General features: G+C 38.3%; 1 protein-coding gene and 1 pseudogene across 5 annotated transcripts in view; one reads left to right on the top strand and one right to left on the bottom strand.

Moving 5' to 3' along the window:
* The window catches only part of QSER1 (glutamine and serine rich 1), a gene marked incomplete at its 3' end in the record, with an annotated part of 73,903 nt that overhangs the window by 5,577 nt on the left and 42,336 nt on the right, over positions 1-25,990 (top strand). The window lies entirely within an intron of this gene.
* On the bottom strand, positions 15,622-16,140 carry LOC307056163 (large ribosomal subunit protein eL20-like; annotated as a pseudogene). Its single transcript has one exon. The product of its transcript is annotated as a large ribosomal subunit protein eL20-like (transcript).

The following is a 25,990-nucleotide window of genomic DNA, read 5'->3' as shown; positions in this document are numbered from 1 at the left end:
CTTGCTTGCTACCTTTCCTTGCCATGCTCTCTGGGACAATTTGAGTACTAAAATGTGTATAGCAAAACACAGTCCAGGATTTTTCTTTCATTCATTAAACAAATATTTGAGTGTCCATTATATGCAAGGCACTGTTGCCTTTATCGAGTATTATATTTCTTCATTGAAAGCTTGAGAAATCAAATGGCAAACATTCATTCACTCATTAGAATGTACTGAGCATCTCTGAGTTTCTGTTACTAAGCTAAGTTCTGCAGGGTACCATAAAGATGAAAGAGACACTGTCCTGCCTCTGAAAGAACTTGTGATCCAATGGATGGAGTGTAACCTTTAAAAATTGTGAATCACTATATTATACACCTGTAACATACAGGTGTAATATAATATTGTATGTCAACTATACTTCAATTAAAAAAACAACAACAACAAAACTTGTAATCCAGAAGGGTGACAGGATGATATACTTGCTGCCTGTCTACTTGGCTTCTAAATGTTGGAGTGCCCTTCAACAAGTGACACTTGGAGCTCCATCCTTTTTCTTCTCTTTCAACTCACCCTCGGTGAAGTTGCCATATAAAAAGATTTTCAAATTTATATCTCTAGATTCATATCTAGGTGTCTTCCTGTCATCTCCATTTGGATATTGAATAAGTATTTCAAACATAATATGTCCAAAACATGATTATCACCCTAACCCCCCAACCAATTCCTCCTTTAATCTTCCCTACCTCAGTAAATAATATTACCGTTTACTTTGTAGCTCATGCCTAAGAGTTTGGAGCCATCTATGATTCATTGCTTCCCTCTCATATCCACTCCCTCAGTAAATCCTGTTGGTTTGATCTCCATATATATAATTTCCCACATGGACAATTGCAGTTGCCTCCTTGTTTCTTGCTTTCCTTGTTTCTACTTTAGCCTTTCTAGAGTTTATTAAACATGCATCAGCCAGAGTTAACATTTCAAAATATAAATCAAGTAATGTCATTACCCTCCTTAAAACCTCCTAGTGTTACTCAGAGGAAAGTACAAAGTCCTTATCGTGGCCTACAAGGCCTTGGCTAATTCTCCAACCTCATCATTCCGCTCCCACCACCATCCTTTAGCCACATGGGCCTTATTTCTGTTCCTGAAACATGCTAAGATATTTGTGTCTTAGGAATTTTGCACTAGTTGTTCTTTTTATCTGAACTTCCTTTACAGGTCTTTGCTTTGCTGCTTCTTCTGGACATTTAGGTCTTCTCCCACATGTTACCTCCTCAGCAAGGCCTTCTCTGGCTGCCCTATCTAGAGTAACTTCTCGTCACTGTATTACAGCACAGAGTTTTATTTTCTTCATAGCATTATCACTCTCTGAAGTAATTTTATAGATTTATATGTATCATTTATCACTACCCTTTCCCCATACCACTAACCACCACTAGTAGAATGCATATTCCATGAGAACAGGAAGCTGTCTTGTTCACATCTGCAGAAGGCAGTTTAGAGAAATGGTTGATAGCATAAGCTCTGAAGTTAGAATTTGGTGGGGTTTATATTTTGACTCCAACACTTGCAGTATGATCTTAAACAAGTTTCTTAATTTCCCTGTGCCTGAAGTTCCCTGTGTGAAAGGAGGGAGCTTTTTTGAAGATTAAATGAGAACACAGAAAAGTGTTTAGAATGGTGTCTAGCATATAGAATAGCGTATAGACTATTAGTAATATTGGGACTTCCCTGGTGGCGCAGTGGTTAAGAATCCACCTGCCAATGCAGGGGACATGGGTTCAAGCCCTGGTCCTGGAAGATCCACATGCCGCGGAGCAGCTGAGCCCTCGTGCCACAACTACTGAGCCTGTGCTCTAGAGCCCACGAGCCACAACTACTGAAGCCTGCACACCTAGTGCCCGTGCTCCACAACAAGAGAAGCCACTGCAGTGAGAAGCCCGCGCACCTCAATGAAGAGTAGCCCCCACTTGTTGCAACTAGAGAAAGCCGGCGCGCAGCAATGAAGACCCAATGCAGCCAAAAATTTAAATTAATTAATTAATTTAAAAAAATAGAATATTAGCGATATTGTCAGCACTTAGAACAATGTCTGGCACATTGTAAGTGCCTGTTAAGCATTCAGTGAATGAATGAAATAACTATAGTACTAGGCAGAATATTTGTTTCTTTTTAAGAAGTATGAAAATGTTTGGGGGCTTCGAAGGAAAAATTATAATCGAGTTCAAGGGGATCAAGGGAGCATTTTTCAGGTGTATTGCATACAAACTGATCTGAATTATTGTTAATGTTGAGTAAATGGAATAAAGTATTAGCAGAAAGAGGGAGCTTCCAAGAGCAGGTGTTCCGAAGAGGAAGGAAGTGGAATCTGCTGGACTAGTTAGGGCTGGTGCTTGAACTGGCACAGCATCACTTCTGTCGCAGTCTGCTGGTCAAAGCAGTCCTGGGCCTGGTGAAGAGTTATAGGAGGGAGACTACACAAAGGTGTGTTTCATTGGGGAGGTCACCAGGGTAATACTCTTGCACAGGGTATCAGTACTAGATTTTGGAGGGCTTTTGATGACAGGCCATGGAGTTCAGTCTCTACAGCTCAGTAGGGAGCTTTGAAATTCAGGTTTTTGAGAAGAATGATGATTATGATGACAACGATGATGATATTAGCAAGAAAAGTGTTTTAATAAAATTAATTTGGCAGTCAAGTACAGAATGGATTAAAATTGGCAGAGGTAGAAAACAGGACACCAAATGAGAGGCAGTTCATCAGACCAGCCAGGAGGGAGGTGGTATGAGGGTTCTCCAGAGAAGCACGGCCAGTAGGGGATATATAATATAAATATGTCTGCTCTCTGCAGCCTTGAAACCAGGGAAGCCTGTGGTGTAATTCAGTCTGAGTTCTAAGACTTGAGAACCAGGGGAGCTCACGATGTAAATCCTAGTCCAGGGGCAGGAGAAAATGAGATGAGGTGTCGCAGCTCAAACTGAGACAGAGACAGGCAAAAGAGGACAGATTCCTCTAGCCTCTCCATGGATTGGATGATGCTGGCCCACACTGGGGAGGGCAGTCTATTTTACTGACTTCACTGTTTCAAATGCTAACTCATCCAGAAACACTCTCACAGACACACCCGGAAACAGTGGTTAATCTGGGCTTCCCATGGGCAATCAAGGTGACACGTAAAATTAATCATCACAGAGGGGATAGGAGACTGGTGATACTGGTATAGAAAGGAAGGAGTGGATGTGAGAGACATTAAAGATCAAATTGCCTGAGATTGTTGACAAGGGTACATGTTAAAAAGTAAGAACAAGGGAAATATTGTTGACCTTTTTCTGGTGACTGGAGAATGATGCAGTGAAGAAAAATACCGAAAATGTTCACTCATTTTGGTCAACAGATATTCCACGTACCTCTTCTAGGCATTGGGGATTCGATGGTAATTAAGATAGACAACATCTGTTGTTGTGGAGTTTACTTTCTTGCGGGGAGTGGGAGTCAGAAAGTAGACAAACAAGAAAATTTCCTGCTTGAAGAAGTAGCATTTCCCTGAAATGTGAGGAAAGAGCACGTGCGGATGTCCTAAGGCTAAAACAAGTCTGGTAATTCCCTTCTCTGACACAATCTAACCCTAGACCAGTGGTTGTCAAATTTAAGAGTCCTTCAGAATCACCCAGAAGGCTTGTTGAAACACAGGTTGCTGGGTCTAACTCCAAAGTTTCTGAATTAGTAGGTCTGAGGCGGAGCCCAATAATTTGCATTTCTAACTAGTTCTTAGGTGATGCTAATGCTGTTTGTCATCTTATCACCCTCTTTTTGCCATTTTTGTCTCTGCTTAAAAATCATCTCTTCATAAAGGTCTTCCCTTACTGCCAAATCTAAGTAGCCCCACCAAGTTTTCTTTTATAACACTTGTATATTCTTTAAAGTATTTGTCCTCGGCCGACAAGACCAGAAAGGTGAATTTAGGGAGTCTGAATAGACATTTGTATAGAGACAGCGGTGGAATCTCAGAGGTTAAGGTTTCTGGGAAGGAAGGGTAGAGGGCTGAGACCTGAGCCTTAGCTGTTAGTGATAACTAGCAGATCCTGAATGCCTACCATGTGCCAGGCACTGGTCTAATAGTACATGCGTTATCTCATTTAATTCTCACAACTCTGTGAGATGGGTAGTGTTGTTAGCCAGTTCACAGACAAGGAAACTGAAACCGAGAGCTGTTACATGTTCAAGGTCACTGCTAGTCAGTGACAGAGACAGGATTTGAACCCATGAAGTGTGACTTCAGAGACTGTTAGTCAGTGTCCTGGCTCTCGGGGAAAACTTTTGGCTGTGGGGATTTAGAATGAAGTAGAATTGGCAGATGAAAAAAGTCAAAGGCATTCGTGATGGGAGACTTTTTTTTTTGCGGTACACTGGCCTCTCTCGCCGCGGAGCACAGGCTCCGGACGCGCAGGCCCAGCGGCCACAGCCCTCGGGCCCAGCCACTCCACGGCATGCGGGATCCTCCCGGACCAGGGCATGAACCCGCGTCCCCTGCATCGGCAGGCGGACTCTCAACCACTGCGCCACCAGGGAAGCCCCGTGATGGGAGACTTTTAAGAAGGGTGTTGGGGGGAGGAAAGATGTTGGGTCTCTTGGGTGTTAATGTTTGTGCTGGAAGGTTGTACTTTCTCAATTACTTTAAAAATTAGAATTATTTTCCCAGAGCATACTTTGACTAAAAGTTTTTGGAGAAAAACTTGGGAACATCGGCTTACACCAGTTTGAATGGTTGCCGTAAGGTATGGGAGTTTTAGAGATGTTTCCTGAGCACCTCTCATATTAAACACTGCTTTGGGAGCTTGGAATACATCAGCGAACAAAACCAAGATCCCTGCCCTGATGGAATTTAAACTGGGTATGTGGAGTGAGACAGATGATAAATAATAAACATAACTTTGTGAATTATCTAGTATGTTGGTAGGTGATATGAGAAAACACAGGCTTATGAAGAATGGAAGGTGGATGGGGGAGGCATTGTAGATTTAAATAGGCTAATTGAAATAGTGATAGTTGAACAAAGATTTGATGATGGTAATCTTCAGTAAGAGAATTTTTTTTTCCAGTGATTCAAATGAGACTGCAGGTTTTGTTTAAAAACATATTGCCTGCTCTTTTGCTAAACTTGCTTACAAAAAATCTTATTTCTTTGTTAACTGTTTATGCTTTGTTGCTGCTACGGCGGTTTTAAATTTTAGGAACATGCTAGATAACTTGTTACCAGGCTGCTACCAACACAGTTTCTGAATTTTCACTTGGGCCAATCTAGCTAGGCCTTTTCCAGCCTGGGCCTTTTTGCAATCCGTTTTTCTTTTTGATCAGTAGTAAGTATTTGTTAATCATTGTGCAAGCTGTGTTAGAAAATGTGTGAAGATATTATGTGAAGAGGTAAATGGGAGGACATGGATCTGGTTTTAGCATATCCACTCATTTTTCTTTCATTTTTTTCTAGAATCATGACCACATACTCTCCCTTGCCCTCTGTCTCTTTTATCTCTGAGTGAAACTTGCCATTTTTCCATTGTTTCTTGAACAGTAGCGGGAATGCTCTTATCTCTGGGTCTTTGAGCTATTTCCTCTACTAGGACCACTCTTCCCTCTGATTATCTACATGGCTTTCTCCCTCACTGCGTTCAGTTCAAAATGTCACATTGTTAGAGAGGCCTCTCCTTAGTACCCCTGCCCCCATCAATACCCTGCTTTATCATTGTGTTGCCCAGTTCCCTGCTTTAAGTTTCTTCATAGCACTTATCAGTCCTTGATATTAAATATTTCTTTACTCTTGTTTATTGTTGGTCCCCACCCATTAACCCTTGGATGTTTCTTAACAATCCAACTTGAGCTGCTTAGTCCTCCCTTCCCACCTTCCCCCTCCCCAATATATCTGTCACATGATAGTCTTCAATAGATACTGATTTTAATAAAGAATATATTTAATACTAGAGTATATTCTGCTTTGACTTAGTATCTAATATTTCAGAGTTTAAATTTGCCCTCCATAAGTTTACGGTTCTTTAGGGATCCTGAGCATGTAGCCTAACCTATGTTGGTAAGCCTGTAGGCATTTATGGGATATAACAGAATAAAATAAGGACATTTTCATATGATTTAATGCCATCATTCTCATTACTGTGTGATCACTGATCTTATTTAAATAACTTGAGACCAGATTTGTCTGACCCAGTGAAGCTTGGCAAACACAAAAATGTGGATAAGCTAAAGTACTTTTGCTTGGATCTGCTTAAATTAGATGGCTTAAGATTTTAAAACATATCTCATATTGAGCAAGCTGCAAAAATGAGTATTGATCTGGTAAAAACAGCTGATACTATCCCCACTTAAACAGACAGTAATCTATTGAAGTCAGAGTTTGATTTGGTATAGTGCCAAAATAAAAGTGAACCATTTGGAAGGACGGGATTTAAGTAGAACTGTGGCTGTACAAAAAACAAAAACTAGAGATGGTCTTTTGCTGTTAGTTAATATCTTTGTATTACTTTTTTCATTTTTAACAAGAGCAAGTTTGGGCTGAATATGATCCTCTTTAACTTCCTGGATTTTAGTATGGCATAGAAGATGATGGTTCCAAACTTGCTATTAGCAGCTAATGTAGTATCAGCTAATTAACATTTATGTATTGTGCACCTTTTTATGGACATTTTAGCATCCTCCTCCTAAAATATACTTTGGAATGAGTATGTCTGTTATTCACGCTTAATGGACTTATTTATTAAGAAATTTTAAGGTACTTCAGCTTGTAAATTATGGCACTTGAATAACATTTTATGAAATCTTCTTTAACTGTTGTTTCAAAATATATACCTTTTCTCTAATGTTCATTATAATTTCTTCCTCTGCATTAACCTTTGTTGTGGACCAACAACAAATCTAGAACACAAATTAGCCACTTAGAAGTTGATTTTCTCTACTACAAACAACAGCAACATTTTTATTATGGAAAATTTCAAAACAAACACATTTAGAGAGACTGGTATAATGAATCCCTATGTATCCTTTAGCCAGCTTCGACAGTTTCAGCACATGGTCAGTCTTGTTTCATATATGTCCCTACCAACTTTGGCTCCCTACTTTATATTTGCTTTTATTTCAAAGCAAATTTCATGCCATGTATGTGCCTCTTTCAACCATAGCATGTCTCTGAAAGATAAAGGCTTTAAAATTTATTTTATTTTATTTTATTTTTTCAGTACGTGGGCCTCTCCCGTTGCGGAGTACAGGCTCCGGACACGCAGGCTAAGCGGCCATGGCTCACGGGCCCAGCCGCTCCACGGCATGTGGGATCTTCCCGGACTGGGGCACAAACCCGTGTCCCCTGCTTCGGCAGGCGGACTCTCAACCACTGCGCCACCAGGGAAGCCCCAACATGTAGGATATTTTAAGGCTATCTATAAATATTCTACCTGCTTTGGTATCTGAAGTCAGTCTTTTTCTAAAAAATATATATATATATAATTTTTTAAAAATAAATTCCTTTATTTTTTGCCTGTGTTGGGTTTTTGTTGCTGGGCGCAGGCTTTCTCTAGTTGCGGCAAGCGGGGGCTACTCTTTATGGTGCACAGGCTTCTCATTGCCGTGGCTTCTCTTGTTGCAGAGCACGGGCTCTACGCACGTGGGCTTCAGTAGTTGTGGCACACGGGCTCAGTAGTTGTGGCTTGCCGGCTCTAGAGTGCAGGCTCAATAGTTGTAGTGCACAGGCTTAGTTGCTCTGCGGCATGTGGGATCTTCCTGGACCAGGGTTCAAACCCATGTTCCCTGCGTTGGCAGGTGGATTCTTAACCACTGCGCCACCAGGGAAGTCCCTGAAGTCAATCTTAAAATAGTATAAATAATATAATACAATTATAATTGTATAAAATACTAGTGGTTTTATTATAAGTCTTTGGTTAATGGGCTTGTGGATTTCTGGAAATTTCCTTAGGAAAGTCTTTTGAGCATCTGGAAATTTTCTGATTAATTTTTATTAAAATTTATAGGGAACACCTGAAACTAACAAAACATTGTAAATCAACAAAAAAAATTTTTTTTAAGTTTATAGGGGATATATAATGGAATATTACTCAGCCATAAAAAGGAATGAAATTGGGTCATTTGTAGAGATGTGGATGGACCTAGAGAATGTCATACAGAGTAAAGTAAGTCAGAAAGAGAAAAGCAAATATATAATAACGCATATTATGTGGAATCTAGAAAAATGGTATAGATGATCTTAGTTGTAAAGCAGAAATAGAGACACAGATGTAGAGAACAAATGTATGGATACCAAGGGGGAAAAGGGTGGGGTGGGAGGAATTGGGAGACTAGGATTGACACATACACATTATTGATACTGTGTATAAAATGGACAGCTGATGGGAACATGCTGTACAGCACAGGGAACTCACCTAGTGCACTGTGGTAACATATAAGGGAGGGGATATCTATATGTGTATGGCTGATTCATTTTGTTGTGCAGTGGAGGCTAACACAACATTGTAAAGCAACCATACTCCAATAAAAATTAATTTTAAAAAATTTATAGGGAAAGAAGAAAAAGTACAATGAGTATCAAAATGAATATTAAGCTTTGGATTTTGATTCTCCTGAAAATCTTTTTCCTTCCTCTAAAATGTTGTTTATTAAGTTCTTATATTAAACCAAAGATGTATAAATGTTTGTCTACAAAACTATTCACAAGTGTGAATTATTGTGATAAGTATATATCTTTAGAAAGACTTCCTTACTTAATGCCAGAAATCCTAGACCATGTTAATATTAGTGAAGAAAATTGTGATGACTAAAAATTCAGCTCTACTAGTTTCTCAAACAAGGAAGAAATTTAATTTGGTAAGGGAAAGACTAAGCCACAAACAATAAGATGCATTGAAGAAACCAAACTAAAATATTTCATAGCACCTATACATTTGAATCATGGAAATATGGACTCTATTGTGTATTGTAAGGAGTAACCAGCTATGTATTAATTCATTTTCAATAATCCCTTCATAGCCTGAAATGAGAGAGAATCATCCAGGGCCCACATGACCATTTTTGTCTACCTCTTAAATGAATGTTAATGCCTGGACATTACAGATAGTTAATACATTACTACAGCAGTTCAAAGCACAAAATAATTTGCTTTGACAGACGTATTTCTCTTAAAAGAAAAGTGTTCTAGAAAAATATTGGGGTTGGGAAAAATTGGACCTGAAATGTTTTCTTTGTTCAATGGAAAGGTCAGTAATACAGATGATGACGGAAATAAAAAAGGAAGATGAGATGGAACTTTGGAATTGTGTCTAATCCAGGTCTTGGAGACTCTTGTTATCATGCATATAGCCAAGCATATGCCACATCACCAACACATTTCATTTATTTTCCGACAGAACAACAGACGGAAACTCTGAGTAGCATTGACTTTGGCATTGTCTTTCTTGGGCATCTGTTACAAATGCCAAAATCTCTCTCTCTTTGTTGTGGATAATGTTTGGAACTGGTAGATTGGTTTTTGAATATTGAATATTTCCTGCTCCACTAGGCAGGAAATACCATACTACTCATTTCACCTTGTTAGTGAAAACAAAAACACCTTCTTTTTAATAAACTTAAATGTATCGTTTACACAAAATGAAGTAGGATTTTTTTATAAAGATCATTAATGATGTATATAAAATTAAAATACATTTACTTATCTCAAGAAATCATACTTGATTTAACAGTAACTTGTTGGTACAAAATACCAGTTGTACCTCCTTTATACGATTATCAGTTGGGGGCCTGCGTGAAACGTAATTTCTCTTAGATGATTCATTTGCAGTTACTTTGGTGAAGGGCTCAGTATTATGGTTGGGAGCAGAGTTCAGGGAACCAAAAGGGGATATTGAGACACCGAGTGAGTAGCAGCAGTGTGAAGCCACTTCTGGGCCTGTGAAGGGCCACTTCTGGGCACCAGTTATTGGAGCCCAGAAGGAACTGTAGTTGTGTAGAGATGCAGCATGGCTGGAATCGTGGTTGTGATACAGGGAGGGAATGGACAGATAATACTCAGGCTCCTCTCTTCTGCCTTCTGATCTCCTGCAGAACCTACCCCTAATGGCCCCTGAAGCGCCAAGGTGATGCAGTATATAGAAGTTACCTGTGCTGTGAGGTAGTCTTTAACAAAAGAAAAATGAAGGCCCAAAGAAGCTGTAAGTTGCTGAGGTCCCATTAGAGATAGTGATTCCAGGCCATTTGACTCCTCCAGCACTTTTAAAAAATTAACAGCTTTATTGAGATTTAATTTACATACCGTAAAATTCTCCTGTATTAAGTGTACAAGTCAATAATTTTTAGTATGTTTATGTCACCACAGTGTCACCACAGTCTAATCTTCAAACATTTTCATTCCCCCCGAAAGAAACCTCATTCCCCATTCTCCCTAGGTAACCATTAATCCATTTTCTGTCTCTAGATTTGCCTTTCCTGGACATTTAATAAAAATGGAATCAAAAAATGTGTTTGGCTTCTTTGCCTAAGCGTAACGTTTTTGAGATTTATCCATGTTGTAGCGTGTATCAGTACTTATAAATACTTATAATGGAATAATATTCCATTGTTTAGATATAGCTCATTTGTTTATCTGTTCACTAGTTGATGGACGTTTGGGTTGTTTTCACTGTTTGGTTCTTGTGCATAAGACTGCTGTGAACATTTTCATAAAAGTATGTAAATGAAAACATGTTTCACTTTCCTTGTGCATGTACCTAAGAGTAGAATTGTTGGGTCATATGATAATGGTGTTTAACATTTTGAGGAACTGCCAGGCTTTTCTAAAGTGACTGTATCATTTTATTTTACATTCCTACCAGCAGTGTATGAGGATTCTAGTTTCTCCACATCCTTGTCAACACTTGTGATTATAGCCTTTTTTTTTTTTTTTAAACTATAGCCATTAATCTCCTGAAAGGTTCACTGTTTTTAACACAGAGTTGTCTCTTCTCACATGATATTCTGCAGTCGGGTTCAAGAGAAGAGAGGTATCTTTTACCATCGACAACTTTATTATTTTCACTGTTTTTTAAACTACAGGACATCACAGTGGAATTACTCAGCAGTTGGTAGCCAAGTTCATTAAGCTCTACATCCCTTAACACTTGCTTTTAAAGCAATTTTTAGTAAAACTTGGAGCTACTTACATAGTAATACTTGTATGAACGGGCTGTTATGACAATGAAAGGCTTATTTGAGTTTAAGATTCCCTTTGCTTTCAATTTTAGTTTGGGAACTGAGGGTAAGTTTTGTAGCACATAGCAGCTAGAGTCACCTTTTAAAAATGTATTTAGTCACTCCCTTGGTTAAAAATCCCTCAGTTGTTTTCCATTGCGCATGGAATAGAATCCAGACTCCTTACTGTATCCCCATAGGTTTTTCATGTTTGCCCCTTGCCTACTACTTTACAGGTGAATGGGTCTCCTGCCACTCTCCCCTTCCCTCAGTACACTTGAAGCATGTTAGTCTTCTTTCAGCTGCTCTATATAGTAAGCTTTCCAACCTCAGGCCATGCATAACTCTTTCCTCTCCTCTTCCTGTGGTTTGGCACAGGGTTGGCTTAATATCCCCTTTCCATGGAGACTTTCGCTGATTGCTGTGTCTTCCAAAAGTAATGTCTCAATCGCTTCTGCCCTCAGCCCCATTTCTCAGGGAGGACACTCTTTTGGCAATTTCATGACTTCACAAATAACCCAACTGGTAATGATACCCAATTTTTAATTTCCAGCTCTAAGTGGTAATGTTCACTAGCCCTCTTTTGAGTATTTCCCACTTTATCTGTTATGAACACCTTTTAAGAGTTCTCAAATGTCTATAACTATTGCCACTGTTCGGTCCTTCTAATTTTTTACCTGGATTTCTGCAGTAGGATCTTGGCCTTCCAACTTTCAGGCTTGCTCTTCTTCACAGTGCTTATCAGATTATCCTTCTAAGAGTGATTCTCTCCTCTTGGTATATGGCAGAATTGCTTTAAGAGCTTTTTCAAAGTGAGAACTGGGAGTGTATAGTTTGAAAAAACCTGCCAGATGATGCTGATGAGCACCTCTGGTTAAAAACCATTCTTTTAAAATACAAATTTAATCATTTAACACTGATTAAAATTCTTTAGAGGCTCTTGATTCCCTTGAAGATAAATGTGATTTTGTCATATAATTTTCTATAATCTGGGTCCTGTCTGACTCATAGCCCCATCCCTAGTACACCCATGCAGAGTTACTGAAAGGTCTACTAATGTACCATCTTATTTACATTTCTAGGTCTTTACATATGGTATTATCTCTTCCTGAAATAATCTTTTTCTTTCCTTGAATACTTTCTCCTCTTTCTTTCAGTACTCAGCTGCATTTCCTAGAGGTAAGCCTCTTATACTATGTAATGTTTGTTTGGTTACTTATGCCTTTTTACTTCTGTGCCTTCTAGTGCCTAGCATAATGCTTGGCAGTCAGTAAATGTCAGTTGTATAAATTCAGACCTCACCTTTAGGTGCAGTAATAATAGCATTGATTGAACATTATGAGCCAAACATAGTACTGCGCTAAATGCTATATATATATGCCTTATTGTTTACTCTCACAACTTTATGAATGTGCATGTTACTATTCACCATATTTTACAGTTGAGGAAACTGAGACATACAGAGACTATGAGGTTAGCCTCAAGTTGCAGAATTTGTAAAGTACAGAGCTGGATTTGAATCCTGTGGCTTATTTGCAAAGCTTGTGTGGGTTTTTTTTTTTTTTTTTTTTTACAGCTGTTACATAGTTGTTTCATGGTTCATTACTTTATTTTTTCAAACTCACAATAAATAATTCCTTAATAAGGGCTGATTCTTCTTATGCTTCAGGGTTTTTTTTTTTTTTTTAATCCTCAGACTACAATACATGCAAAGTTACATACATGCAAAGTTAATTCAGTGAACTTGGTGTTATCACTGTACTCATTTTTTTTTTTTTTTTTTTTTTTTTTTGCGGTACACGGGCCTCTCACTGTTGTGGCCTCTCCCGTTGTGGAGCACAGGATCCGGATGCACAGGCTCAGCGGCCATGGCTTATGGGCCCAGCCGCTCCGCGGCATGTGGGATCTTCCTGGACTGGGGCACGAACCCGTGTCCCCTGCATCGGCAGGCAGACTCTCAACCACTGCGCCACCAGGGAAGCCCTCACTGTACTCATTTTGAGGACAGATTTTATACTGAAGAATACTGTGTGATAGATGAAGTAAAAATATTTAGCTTAACTCAGAATATTAGAAATATGCAGAACATTAGGCTTCATAAAGAGGAAAACTAGGACTTCCTGTGCTTTGCTGAAAGTCTTGAAGTACGTAATTTGCAGAATCAGGACTGGAATCTGGGCCTCCTAACTTCCAATCCAGGGTTATCTTTCTCAACTCTGAAAAGTTGATAATACCCTAAGACTAAAGCAATATTTTCCAAATTCAAAGAAAATTGTTTTTATTATATTAGAATATATATTTTTTTCAGTGACCAAGTTCTTTAACAGAGAAGAAAATAATATGACTACTTAAGGCAAAATCATTCAGTCCTGGGTAACTTATTACTTGTGTGCAAGTACTGGCTTGTTTACCTGGGATTTAACATATTTCATGGAATTTTTGCTGATTGATTTTAAAACTTGGAATGTGTTTTATTTCTTAAGTATTATGGACATAAGCGTATGCTACCCAAGGAGAAGATCTGTACATGTTATTAATATCTGGATATAAACCATAAGACAGCTTATTCTCAGTAATACACTCAAAGCATTTTTTTCTTATGATCATATGCCATCTTCACTGCACAAATTTGCCATTTTAGATGAGATTTTTGTCACAGCTTTCTCATCTGCCTTAAAACTTAATTTTCTTTGTTAAACATATTAGATTAAAATTAGGAAAGAGGCTTATGGAAAGAATGTCATACTTATAGAAAACAAGGTAGAGAGTGGTAACTGAATAATCTCTTTTGGTTTGTTTTAATTTTGAGGAAAACGTCAGTTTTTAAATTTGGAATTTAAGTAACAGCAACTGAAGGAAAATGTTACTTCCGCCTGCAAAATTCTGACCGTTCTTATCCTCAAGATTAAGTCTGTACCCGACTTTGAAAGTATGGGGAGGGGATGGAAGATGGAAGTTTTGTGCTTGGTTGGGAATCTGAAGATTGACACAACTGTCACTGTTAACCCGTCGCTCCTTCCTCTTCCCTAGACCTTAGCTCCTGTAGTGCTTGGAGTATGTAGGGGTAGTAAAAGTCCTCTTTCTCACCCTACCACCCATCCAGGCCTTGGGGGCTAGAAAGGGCTATACTACGTTAGGTACTATTATATTAAATAAATGTACATTTATTCAAAGGAGCTCATATTTAGGTAAAGGAATTAGAAACAAAGACCATGTTTTGAGGCCTTTTTTTTTTCCAGGATAAATTTTTATTTTCTTAAGCTGGCTTTTGTTTGAAAAAAATAAACAACTTCAGCAAGCCAGTGACCATCAGATTATTTTCAAACTTATTTTAAAACTATAAAAAAATATATATATATTTGAAACTTGTTTTAAAACCTTAAAAATATTATATACAGATTAACAAAAAAAGAATCCTTATATGGTATATGGAGATGGGCCAACCACAGGAGGGAGATTGAATACATGCATGACAGCAAGCCTATCTGTAACCACCTTCTTGTTTGATGATGTTGCACACTTCATGAAAAATTACCCATAATCACTAAGTTTGGATGATTATAACTTTTATTGAGCTATAGTTCACAAATCATATAATTCACTATTTTATTTTATTTTTATTTTTTAAAATTATGCTGTTTGCGAATAAAGACTGTTTTGTTTTTGGCCGTGCCGCATGGCTTATGGGATTTTAGTTCCCCAACCAGGGATCGAACCTGGGCGCTCGGCAGTGAGAACACGGAGTCCTAACCACTGGACCACCAGGGAATTCCCATAATTCACTATTTTAAAATGTACAGTTCAGTAGTAGTTACATGAGACTGTGTAACCATCACCACTATCTAGTTCTAGAACATTTTCCATCACCTCTGAAGGAAACACATGCTCATAAGCAGTCTTTTCCTATTCTCCCCTTTCCCTAAACCCTGGCAACCACAGTATCTACTTTGTGTCTCCAGGGATTTGATCATTTAGTACATTTCATAGAAATGGGATCATACTATATGTGGACTTTTGTATTTGGCTTCTTTCACTTAGCATAGTGTTTTCAAGGTTCATCCATGTTGTAGCATGTATTAGTATTTCATTTCTTTTTATGGCTGAGTAATACTCCATTGTATGGCTGTATCACATTTTACTTATCCATTTATTGTTGGACATTTGGATTGTTTCTGCCTTTTGACTGTCATGAATAATGCTGCTGTGAACATTTATGTACGAGTTTTTGTGTGAACATATATGTATTTCCAGTTCCCTTGAGTATATATACCTAGAAATGGGACTGCTAGGGCCTATGGTGACTATGGTTAATTTTTTGAGGGAAGCATGGAATTTTTTTTTTTTCTTCTGGTTTTCCCAATGAGTTTTGTGTGGGCAGACCTGGGGATGGGGAGGGTCTGCATTTAAAAGAAGGTGTTGGGCCTCTTGGTGATGAAGTGTGGCTTGTGCTAGTGACAGAGGACCTGGTGGGGCAGTGGGAACTTGATCTTGGAGTCGTGGAACTGCTCGGCTGCTGCTCAGCGGCACTTGCTGGCTGCGATCTCCTCTACCTCCATGATCTGGATCTATTGGGCCCGGGCAAGGCGCTGGGTGCCCATGTCTCGGTAGCACTGGGTGATGGTGCCGGCTGCGGTTAGGTCCCGGTACTGCCGGTACATGTTGTGGGGGCCTCTGCGGGAGTCACAGTGCAGCCAGATGCGGAAGTTCTTCAGCCTTGGGAGATTTCTTGAACACCTGTCCACAGTAGACAGTTTCCCCTGAAGACTTCTTCATCTTCTTCAGCTGAGACACAAAGTACCAGAAGCGGGACTTGGCAGCATGATTAGGTGCGAAGATTTGCATGCGACAGAGGGGTGGTGTGGGCCGTTTGGCGGGCAGCGCCCCACCACTTTGTACTCTTGAAGTGTGCCCAAGGCCTTCATGGCGCTCCATCTGCGCTCGCTGCCACCCTCAAAAAGGCGGGAAGTATGGCATTTTAACTGGTTTTTAAAAATTCATTGAACTGCTGTTTCACTCAAAGCTAATTTTTATATCACGTATAATCTTTATCCCATTGTGCTTTATATATAAGTTGTTTTTTTAAAAAAATCCAATTTATTTATTTATTTTTATTATTATTTTTTGTGGTACGCGGGCCTCTCACTGTTGTGGCCTCTCCCGTTTCGGAGCACAGGCTCTGGACGCGCAGGCTCAGCAGCCATGGCTCACGGGCCTAGCCGCTCCGCGGCATGTGGGCTCTTCCTGGACCCAGGCACGAACCCGTGTCCCCTGCATCGGCAGGCGGACTCTCAACCACTGTGCCACCAGGGAAGCCCAATCCAATTTTTTTATATGTAGTTATTGAGAGGGTATTTATCTGTATTGCTCCCTCTATGACGTATGGTGTAGAACGTTCTTAATTTGGGCTTCAATAATTAAATCCATTGAATAGTGGCCCAGTTAGATCTCTACTTTGTATTGAAAACTCTCGTACAATGCCTAAAACTGATAGAAGTCTCCAGGTATTCAGTTTTCTAGAAAGGGCTGACCTACTAGCTTGATCCTTCATTTTTTTATTTCCCAGTTCTTATCAGGATGTCTGGCAATCAGGTTAGGTACTCAGTACATATTTGCTTGAGAGGTGATTGAGCTGTAACTTAAAGGTGATTTCTCTTCTGAAACTGAACATAGACTGTAATTATTTATGAGTATCTACAATGTGCCAGATACTATTGGGTTGCCCAAAAAGTTCGTTTGGTGTTTTCCGTAAGACGGCTCTAGTAGCGCTTAGTTGTCTTCAACTTCATTTGAAACAGTTTTGTTCGATTGTATTGTGACAGCTGTCATGTCAGCGTGCATTAAAAAAAAAAAACTTATCAAAATTGGTGAATTTTTGTGTAGCCATTTTAATATTGAATATGGAAGAAAAAAGGCAACATTTTCAGCATATTATGCTTTATTATTTCAAGAAAGGTAAAAACGCAACTGAAATGCAAAAAAAGATTTGTGCAGTCTATGGAGAAGGTGCTGTGACTGATTGAATGCGTCAAAAGTGGTTTGTGATGTTTCATGCTGGAGATTTCTCGCTGGACAATGCTTCACGGTCGGGTAGACCAGTTGAAGTTGATAGCCATCAAATCGGGACATTAATTGAGAACAATCAACGTTATACCATGTGGGAGGTAGCCGACATACTCAAAATATCCAAATCAAGCATTGAAAATCATTTGCACCAGCTTGGTTACGTTAATTGCTTTGATGTTTGGGTTCCACACAAGTTAAGCGAAAATAACCTTCTTGACCGTATTTCCACATGCGATTCTCTACTTAAATGTAACGAAAACATTCTGTTTTTAAAACAAATTGTGATGGGCAATGAAAAGTGGATACTGTACGATAAAGTGGAACGAAGGAGATCGTGGGGCAAGCGAAATACACCACCACCAACCACACCAAAGGCTGGTCTTCATTCAAAGAAGGTGATGTTGTGTACATGGGGGGATTGGAAGGAAGTCCTCTGTTATGAGCTCCTTCCAGAAAACAAAACGATTAATTCCAACAAGTACTTCTTCCAGTTGACCAACTGAAAGCAACACTTGCGGAAAAGCGTCCAGGATTAGTCAACAGAAAACGCATAATCTTCCATGAAGATAACACAAGACTGCACGTTTCTTTGATGACCAGGCAAAAACTGTTACAGCTTGGCTGGGAAGTTCTGATTCATCAGACATATTCACCAGACATTGCACCTTTGCATTTCCATTTATTTCGGTCTTTACAAAATTCTCTCAATGGAAAAAATTTCAATTTTCTGGAAGACTGTAAAACGCACTTGGAACAGTTCTTGCTCAAAAATATAAAAAGTTTTGAGAAGATGGAATTAATGAAGTTGCCTGAAAAATGGCAGAAAGTAGTGGAACAAAACAGTGAATACATTGTTCCATAAAGTTCTTGGTGAAAATGGAAAATGTGCCTCTTTTTTAAGCTTAAAAACCGAAGGAACTTTTTGGCCAACCCAATATTTTGGGTGTTCAGGTTATAGCAGTGACGAAAGCAAAGACCCTGTCCTAATGGAGTTTTCATTTCAGTGGCTAATAGGCAAACTAGTAAATAATGTTGAATGTTTATTAGTGCTATGGAGAAAAATAAAGCAAGAAAAGAGGGTTAGGCAATGTGTAGAGAGGATAGAGGAAAGATGTTATTTTGTATCAGGTGGTCAGGGAAGTCTTCAGTGAGATGAAGTTTGAGCAGAGACCTGAGGGGAAATGAGGTGAACCAACTTAGTATGTTTGAGGAAAGAGCCAGGAGACCTGTGTGGCTGGAGTGGAAAATAGATAAAATTGGAGGTTTAAGGGGGCAGCAGTTAGGTCACTTAGTACATTGAGGATTATTGTAAGAACTTTGGCTTTTAATAGGGTGAGATGGGAAGCCATTGGAAGGATTTGAGCAGAAGAGTTTCATGATTTGGCTTTACTTTTTTTTTTAAAAAAAAAAAAAACATAATTGACTTTACAACACTGTGTTAGTTCCAGGTGCACAACATAGTGATTCAGTATTTCTGTACATTATGAAATAGTTACCATCTGTCACCGTACAAAATTATTACAACATTATTGACTATATTCCTCATGCTGTACATTTCATCCCTATGACTCATTTATTTTGTAACTGGGAGTCTGTACTTCTTAATCTCCCTTACCTATTGTGCTCATCCCCACCACCTACCACCTGTTTATTCTCTGTATCTATGAGTCTGTTTTTGTTTTGTTATGTTTGTTCATTTGGTCTTTTAGATTCCGCATATTTGTCTCTCTGACTTATTTCACTTAGCATAGTACCCTCTAGGTCCATCCATGTTGCCTCAAATGGCAAGATTTCATATTTTTTATGGCTGAGTAATATTCCATTTTATTTATATATTTGTGTGTGATACGCACATTATATGTGTAATATATACACACACCCCACATCTTTATCTTCATCTGTCAATGGACATTCAGGTTGCTTCCATATCTTGGCTATTGTAAATAATGCTGCAGTGAACATGGGGGGCGGGTGCATAGATCTTTTCGAATTAGTGTTTTGAATTTTCAGAAAAATACCCAGAAGTGGAATTGCCAGTTAGTATGGTAATTCAATTTTTTAATTTAATTTTTAATTTTAATTCTATTGATAAGGGGTTAAAATGCAAAATATACAAAGAACTCATATAGCTCAATGTTTTTTAAAAAATCAACCGGTTTTTTTAAAATGGACAGAGGACCTGAATACACATTTTTCCAAAGAAGACATACAAATGGCCAACAGACACAGGAAAAGATGTTCAGTAACACTCATCAATGAAATGCAAATCAAAAGCACAATAAGATATCACCTCACACCTGTCAGAATGGCCATTATCAAAAAGACAACAAATAACAAGTGTTGAAGAGGGTATGGAGGAAAGGAAGCCCTTGTACCCTGTTGGTGGGAGTGTAAATTGGTGCAGCTACTATGGAAAACAGTATGGAGATTCCTCAAAACACTTAAAATTGAACCATCATATGACTTCATTTTTTAAGGGAGTGACTCAGGCTGAGCATAGGGGGTGGGAGGGGTTAGGGCAGAAGCAGAGAGACCAATTAGGAGGTTATAATTATTCCTTGCCGGTTAAAGAAGTGAAGTTAGCATGGATTTCTAAGAAGCAAGACCAGACAAAAAAACCACCCCTAGAACCTCCTGATATTTACAGTTTATCTTGATCATTATTCTTACTCTTAAAGAGGTTTCAAGATTTGACATGGCTTACAAATTTTTCTTAGCGTAGACTGTATTTTTGAGAGCCTCTTTTGTTTTTTGGGGGGTTTTGGGGGGTTTTTTGGCCATGCCACATGGCTTGTGGGATCTTAGTTCTCCAGCCAGGGATTGAACCCCAGCCCTCAGCAGCGAAAGCATGGAGTCTTAACCACTGGACTACCAGGGAATTCCCTGAGAGCTGTTTTAGATTTACAGATAGTACAGGGTTCCCATATACACCCTCACCCACTTTCCCCTATTACTAACTTCTTATATTCTTATGGTACATTTGTTACTAGTAATTAACTGATACATTGTAGTCAACTGAAATCCGTAGTTTATTCAAATTTCCTTAGTTTTTACTTAATGTCTTTTTTTGGTCTCTCCAGGGATACCCCTTTCCTTTGTTTATCTTGTCTCAGTAGATTCCTCTTTGCCATCACAATTTCTCAGACTTTTCTTGTTTCTGATGACCTTTATATTTTTGAGCAGTGCTGGTCAAGTATTTTGTAGAATGCCCTTCTCTTGGAATTTGCCTGATGTTTTCTTTCTCATAATCAGACTGGAGTTATGGGTTCTCCAAAGGGAGATCATAGAGGTAAAGTGTTACTTTCATTACATCATATTAAGGGTATATCTTATCAGTGTGATTTATCACTGTTGATGTTGATTTTTACCACCTGGCTGAGGTAGTGTTTGTCAGGTTTCTGCACCGTAAAGTTATTCTTTTTTTTTTTGTTTTTTTCCTCCTTTCAATACTATTCTCTTTGGAAGAAAGTTGCTATGTGCAGCCCATTAAGGAGTGGGGAGTTATGGTCCACCTCCTTCAATGTAGAGTTGCTACGTAAATTATTTAGAATTCTTCAAGGGAGATTTGTGTTTCCTCCTCCATTTATTTATTAATCATTTAATTTTATCAGTGTGGACTCACAGATATATACTACTAAATTTTTTTGCTCAAAATGTTCCAGTTTTGGTCATTGGGAGCTCTTTCAATTTGCCTCTTTGTCCCTTTGACATATCCCCATAAGTGTAAGGTTTTTCCCCCTCTCTCTTTCTGTTTGGTCAGGAAGAAAATGCAAAGATGCTCAACATCATTAGGTAAATGAAAGTCAAAACCACAATGAGATACCACTTCACACCTACTAGGATGGGTATTATAATAAAAGTAAAGACACAGGCAATAACAAGTATTGGCAAAGATGTTGAGAAATTGTAGCCCATTAAACGTTGTTGCTGGGAATGTAAAATGGTATAGCCAGTTTGGTTGGCCATTCCCCAAAATGTGAAACATGGAGTTATCATAAGACCCGGCAATTCCACTCCTAGGTATATACCCAAGAGAATTAAAAATATACATCCACACAAAAACTTGTATGTGCATGTTCATCACAGCATAATTCATAATAGCCAAAAAGTGGAAACAACCCAATGTCCATCAGGTGATGAATGGCTAAACAAATGTGGTATATCTATACAATGGAATGTTATTCAGCCGTGAAGTGAAGTACTGATACATCCATGTTTGTAACATGGATGACCCTTGAAAACATTATGCTAAGTGAAAGAAGCCAGTCACAAAAGCCTGCATATAATATAATATGATTCCATTTATATGAAATGTTACAAGTGGGCAAATGCATAGAGAGAAAAATTAGTGATTGCCAGGGACTGGGTAGAGGAGGATATATGGGGTGTGATGCTAATGGGTACAGGTTTATTTATGAGGCAGTGAAGTGTTCTAAAATTAGATTATGGTGATGGTTGCACAACCCTGAGTATTCTAAAAGAGCTCTGATTTGTACACTTTAAAAGGGTGACCTTTATGGTATGTGAATTATATATCAATAAAGCTGTCATTTAAAAAAATTTAGAACAAAAGAAAAATGAGATATCTAGGGATTTATACTTGTAAGAATCATACACTAAACACTACAAAAGATTGCTGACAGGAATTAAAGACCCAAATAAATAGATATACTCATGGATTAGAAGACTCAATACTCTTAAGATGGTAGTTTGCCCCAGTTGATGTATAGAGTCATTGCAGTGTTTTTGTAGAAATTGACCGGCTGACTCTAAAATTTGTATGGGAATACCTGGCATAGACAAAATAATTTTGAAAAAGAACAAAATTAGAAAATCTGTACAACCTGAATCATTTATCAGACTGTGTGTTATTGGCCTAAGAACAGACATTGATCAATGTAACACAGTAGTTAAGAACAGAACCACAAATATATGGCTAGTTGACTTTTTTGGACATAGGTTCAGATAGGTTCAATAGGTGAAGATTCAGTAGATAAAGAATAATCTTTTTGATAAGTTGTACTGGGATAGTTGCATATCCAAATTTAAAAAAAATGAATCCCAAGCCTTACATCACACCATGTACAAAAAATGAATTCCAAATGAATCATAGACCTAAGTGGAAATATTAATACTATAAAACTTCTAGAAGAAAACAGAAGAAATCTCTGAGATGTTGGATTAGGCAAAGATTTCTTAGCTACAACATCAAAAGTACAATTCATAAAATAAAAAAATGATTTTGCTCTTCTAAATACATTGTTAGGAGAATGAAAGCCACAGATTGGGAGAAAATGTTTACAAAATATGTATCTGTCTAAGGATTTGGTTCCAGAGTATATAGACAACTCCTAAAACTCATTAATAAGAAAACAAACAACCCAATAAAATATGGGCAAAAGATTTGAGTGGATACTTTACCAAAGAAGATTTCTGCATGGTAGATAAACAAATGATGCTCAACATTGTTAGTTATTAAGGAAATGCTAATTAAAACCACAGTGAGATACCACTGCACACCAATTAGAATAGCTCAAATTTTTTAAAAGAAAAGGAAAAGAAACAACTTACAAACTTAAAATATTTGGTGCCAGTGAGGATGCAGAGTAACTAGACCAGACGTACATTATTGGTGGGAATGCAAAGAGGTATAGCCACTTTGGAAAACAAGCAGTTTCTCTAAAGTTAACATATTACCATATAACTCAGCCATCCCCCTCCTAAGTTATTTACTCAAGTGAAATGAAAACTTATGTTCAGACTAAACTTTAGGCATGTGTTTATAGCAGCTTTATTCATAATTACCAAAACAGGAAAGAACCCAAAGGTCCTTCGACTGATGAACGGATTTAAAACAACCATCAACCTTTGGTACATCTATATAATGGAGTGCTACTCCACAATAAAAAATAATGAATTACTGGAAGTGGGCACGCTCCACGCCTTGAGGGCATTGGTCTTTTCCCACCTGCCTTGCGCCACTGTGGGAGATTCTGAGAATCAAGCGGAAGTCATCTGGGACATCGCCAGGCAGCTCATCCAAGTAGCAGACAGGATGGAATGCGGCATCTGGCCAGGGCTGGTGGGCAACCTGGCCGCGCAGTTTATGAATGGGAGCCTGTCAGAGGAGGACAGGCATATCTATTTGTTCAACAGATACAAAGCTTTGGTTAATGCAAGATGAGTAAGCTCTTCATCGTTCATGAACAGATCTGTGGTACAACATGGTGCACATAGTTAACAATACTGTATTGTATACTTTAAGTGGGTGGATCTCATGTTAAGTGCTCTTACCACAATTAAATTAATTGGTTAGAACTTCGGCCTGGAAGAAAACATTCACAATACATCTATCTGACCAAAAAAAATGTGGATCCAGACTGTATGTATGTATGTATGTATGTATGTATGTATGTATTTATTTATTTAAAAACATTTTATTATTTAAAATTTTTATTTATTTATTTTTTTGGCAGCATTGGGTCTTCATTGCTGTGCACGGGCTTTAGTTGTGGCGAGCGGGGGCTACTCTTCGTTGTGGTGTGCGGGCCTCTCATTGTCGTGGCTTCTCTTGCTGCAGAGCACAGGCTCTAGGTGCGCAGGCTTCAGTAGTTGTGGCGCACGGGCTCAGTAGTTGTGGCTCGTGGGCTCTAGAGCACAGGCTTAGTAGTCGTGGCGCATGGCCTTAGTTGCTCCGCGGCATGTGGGATCTTCCCGGACCAGGGATTGAACCCGTGTCCCCTGCATTAGCAGGAGGATTCTTAACCAGTGCCCCACCAGGGAAGTCCCAGACTGTATTTTAAAAACTTTTTACAACCCAGTAAGATGGCTAACAACCCATTTTTTTTAAAGGGCAAAATCTTTGAACAAACTTAACAAGAGAAGTTACAAGAATAGTTTATAAGCATATAAGAAGATGCTCCTCATCATTTGTTACTAGGGAAATGCAAATTAAACCACAGTGAGATACCACTTAACCTACCTAGAATAGCTAAAATTAAGAAGACTGAAAAGATCATGTGGTGACAAGGATGTAAAGCAAAAATGGAATGTTGATAATTACTGATGCTAATGTAAAATGGTACCTGCACCTACCTTATCACCCAGTAATTCCATTCCTAGATATTTAACTTAGAGAAATGAAAGTATATGTCCACAAAAGACTCGTATACAAAATGTTCGTAGTACATTTATTCATAGTAGCTTCTAACTAGAAACAATCCAAATGTTCATCAGTAAGTGAATGGATAAACATAATTGTGATAAATTCATAGAATTCAATGAAAAGGAATGACCTACTTATGTATGCAACAACATGGATGTATCTCAGAAACATTATGCTGAAATGAAAAAAAGCCAGACACGAATACAGACTGTGTGATTCCATTTATATGAAATTCTAGGACAAACAAGCCTAAATTTTCATAACATTAGGTTTCTCAGTGGTTGTCTGGGGCCAGGGGTGAGATGAAAAAGATATTGACTGCAAAGGGGCATGAGAAGCCTTCTGTTGTGATGGAAATGTTCTGCAAGTTGGTTGGGATTATGGTTATACTGGTGTGTGCATTTATCGAAAAATGTGTACACATTGAACTGTACATTTAAAATGGGTGCGCTTTACTGTATGTAACTTACACCTTGATAAGGTGATTTATGAAGTTTAAAATAGATTTAAAATTAATCCTAAAATTGAATCTTCAAACTAAAACAATCATTTATTTAACTTTCGAATCAGTATTCTAACTGTATATATATACTTAATGGGACATGACCTTGAGACAGAAAGTACTGTGAAGAAATACTTAACTTTACGTGGTGGTTTTGTTTTTGAAAGAGGTTGTGTTACAGTATTTTCGGATAGAGCTAATGAGTAAATATGTTGTTGTATCAATAGTTGTGAACCGGGATTCTGACTGTAGGAAAAGGGAAATACATGTGAAATGGAGGAAGGTGAGGACTACATTGGATTTGAGTTAGAGTTGTCATTATGAACTCATGTTTTTAAAAAGACATGTATATCCTAGCTTTGTCCACTTAAAGGGCCTAGAAGCAGTGACACCTCAGGCATTGAATACACCTGACACCCAGATCTTGGTTTCAAAATGTCATTGCCCACTAAAAAACTCCTAGTAGAAATGGTTGATTTCAGGTGTGGTACAGGGTTAAAAAACCAAGGTGAACCTGAAGCATCTTGTGCTAGGAGGTAAGAATGTGTCTGAGCACCAAGGAGGATATGTCAAAAGGAAACAAGATTGAAGGGACACTATAAATTAAATATGAAGAGTCTACAATGATATTTTTTAAGCATAATGTATATACATTAAAAAACATATTAGTATATATTTTATATATTTAAGTATGTATATGGATAAGAGAGAGAAGGGGAAAAAAGCTAATTTTTATTTTATAGAAGAATGCTAACTTTTAAATATGGAAGGTAGTGTAATTAGAACACTACTGTTTCTAATCTTCAGTGCAATAATTGAAATGAAGATCATGAATGCAGGGTGTCTGAAACCATTAGCTGTTGGGACAAGATACTGACACTGTCTTAAGTAACACCTCACAATTGCATACTTATTTCAAAGAGAAGAAATAACTACATTGAGAGATCTGACAGTACCTTAACCACTTCAAGTTTAGCATCACCAGTGAGACAGACTGACATTATGTGTGTCTTCATGAGTGCAGTAAGAATTACGAAGCATC

The sequence above is a fragment of the Hyperoodon ampullatus genome (assembly GCF_949752795.1).
Source record: "Hyperoodon ampullatus genome assembly, chromosome: 7".
NCBI classification, from domain to species: Eukaryota; Metazoa; Chordata; class Mammalia; order Artiodactyla; family Ziphiidae; genus Hyperoodon; species Hyperoodon ampullatus.
The sequence above is the reverse complement of the archived record's forward strand: the minus strand, read 5'-3'. Positions and strand labels throughout refer to the sequence as shown.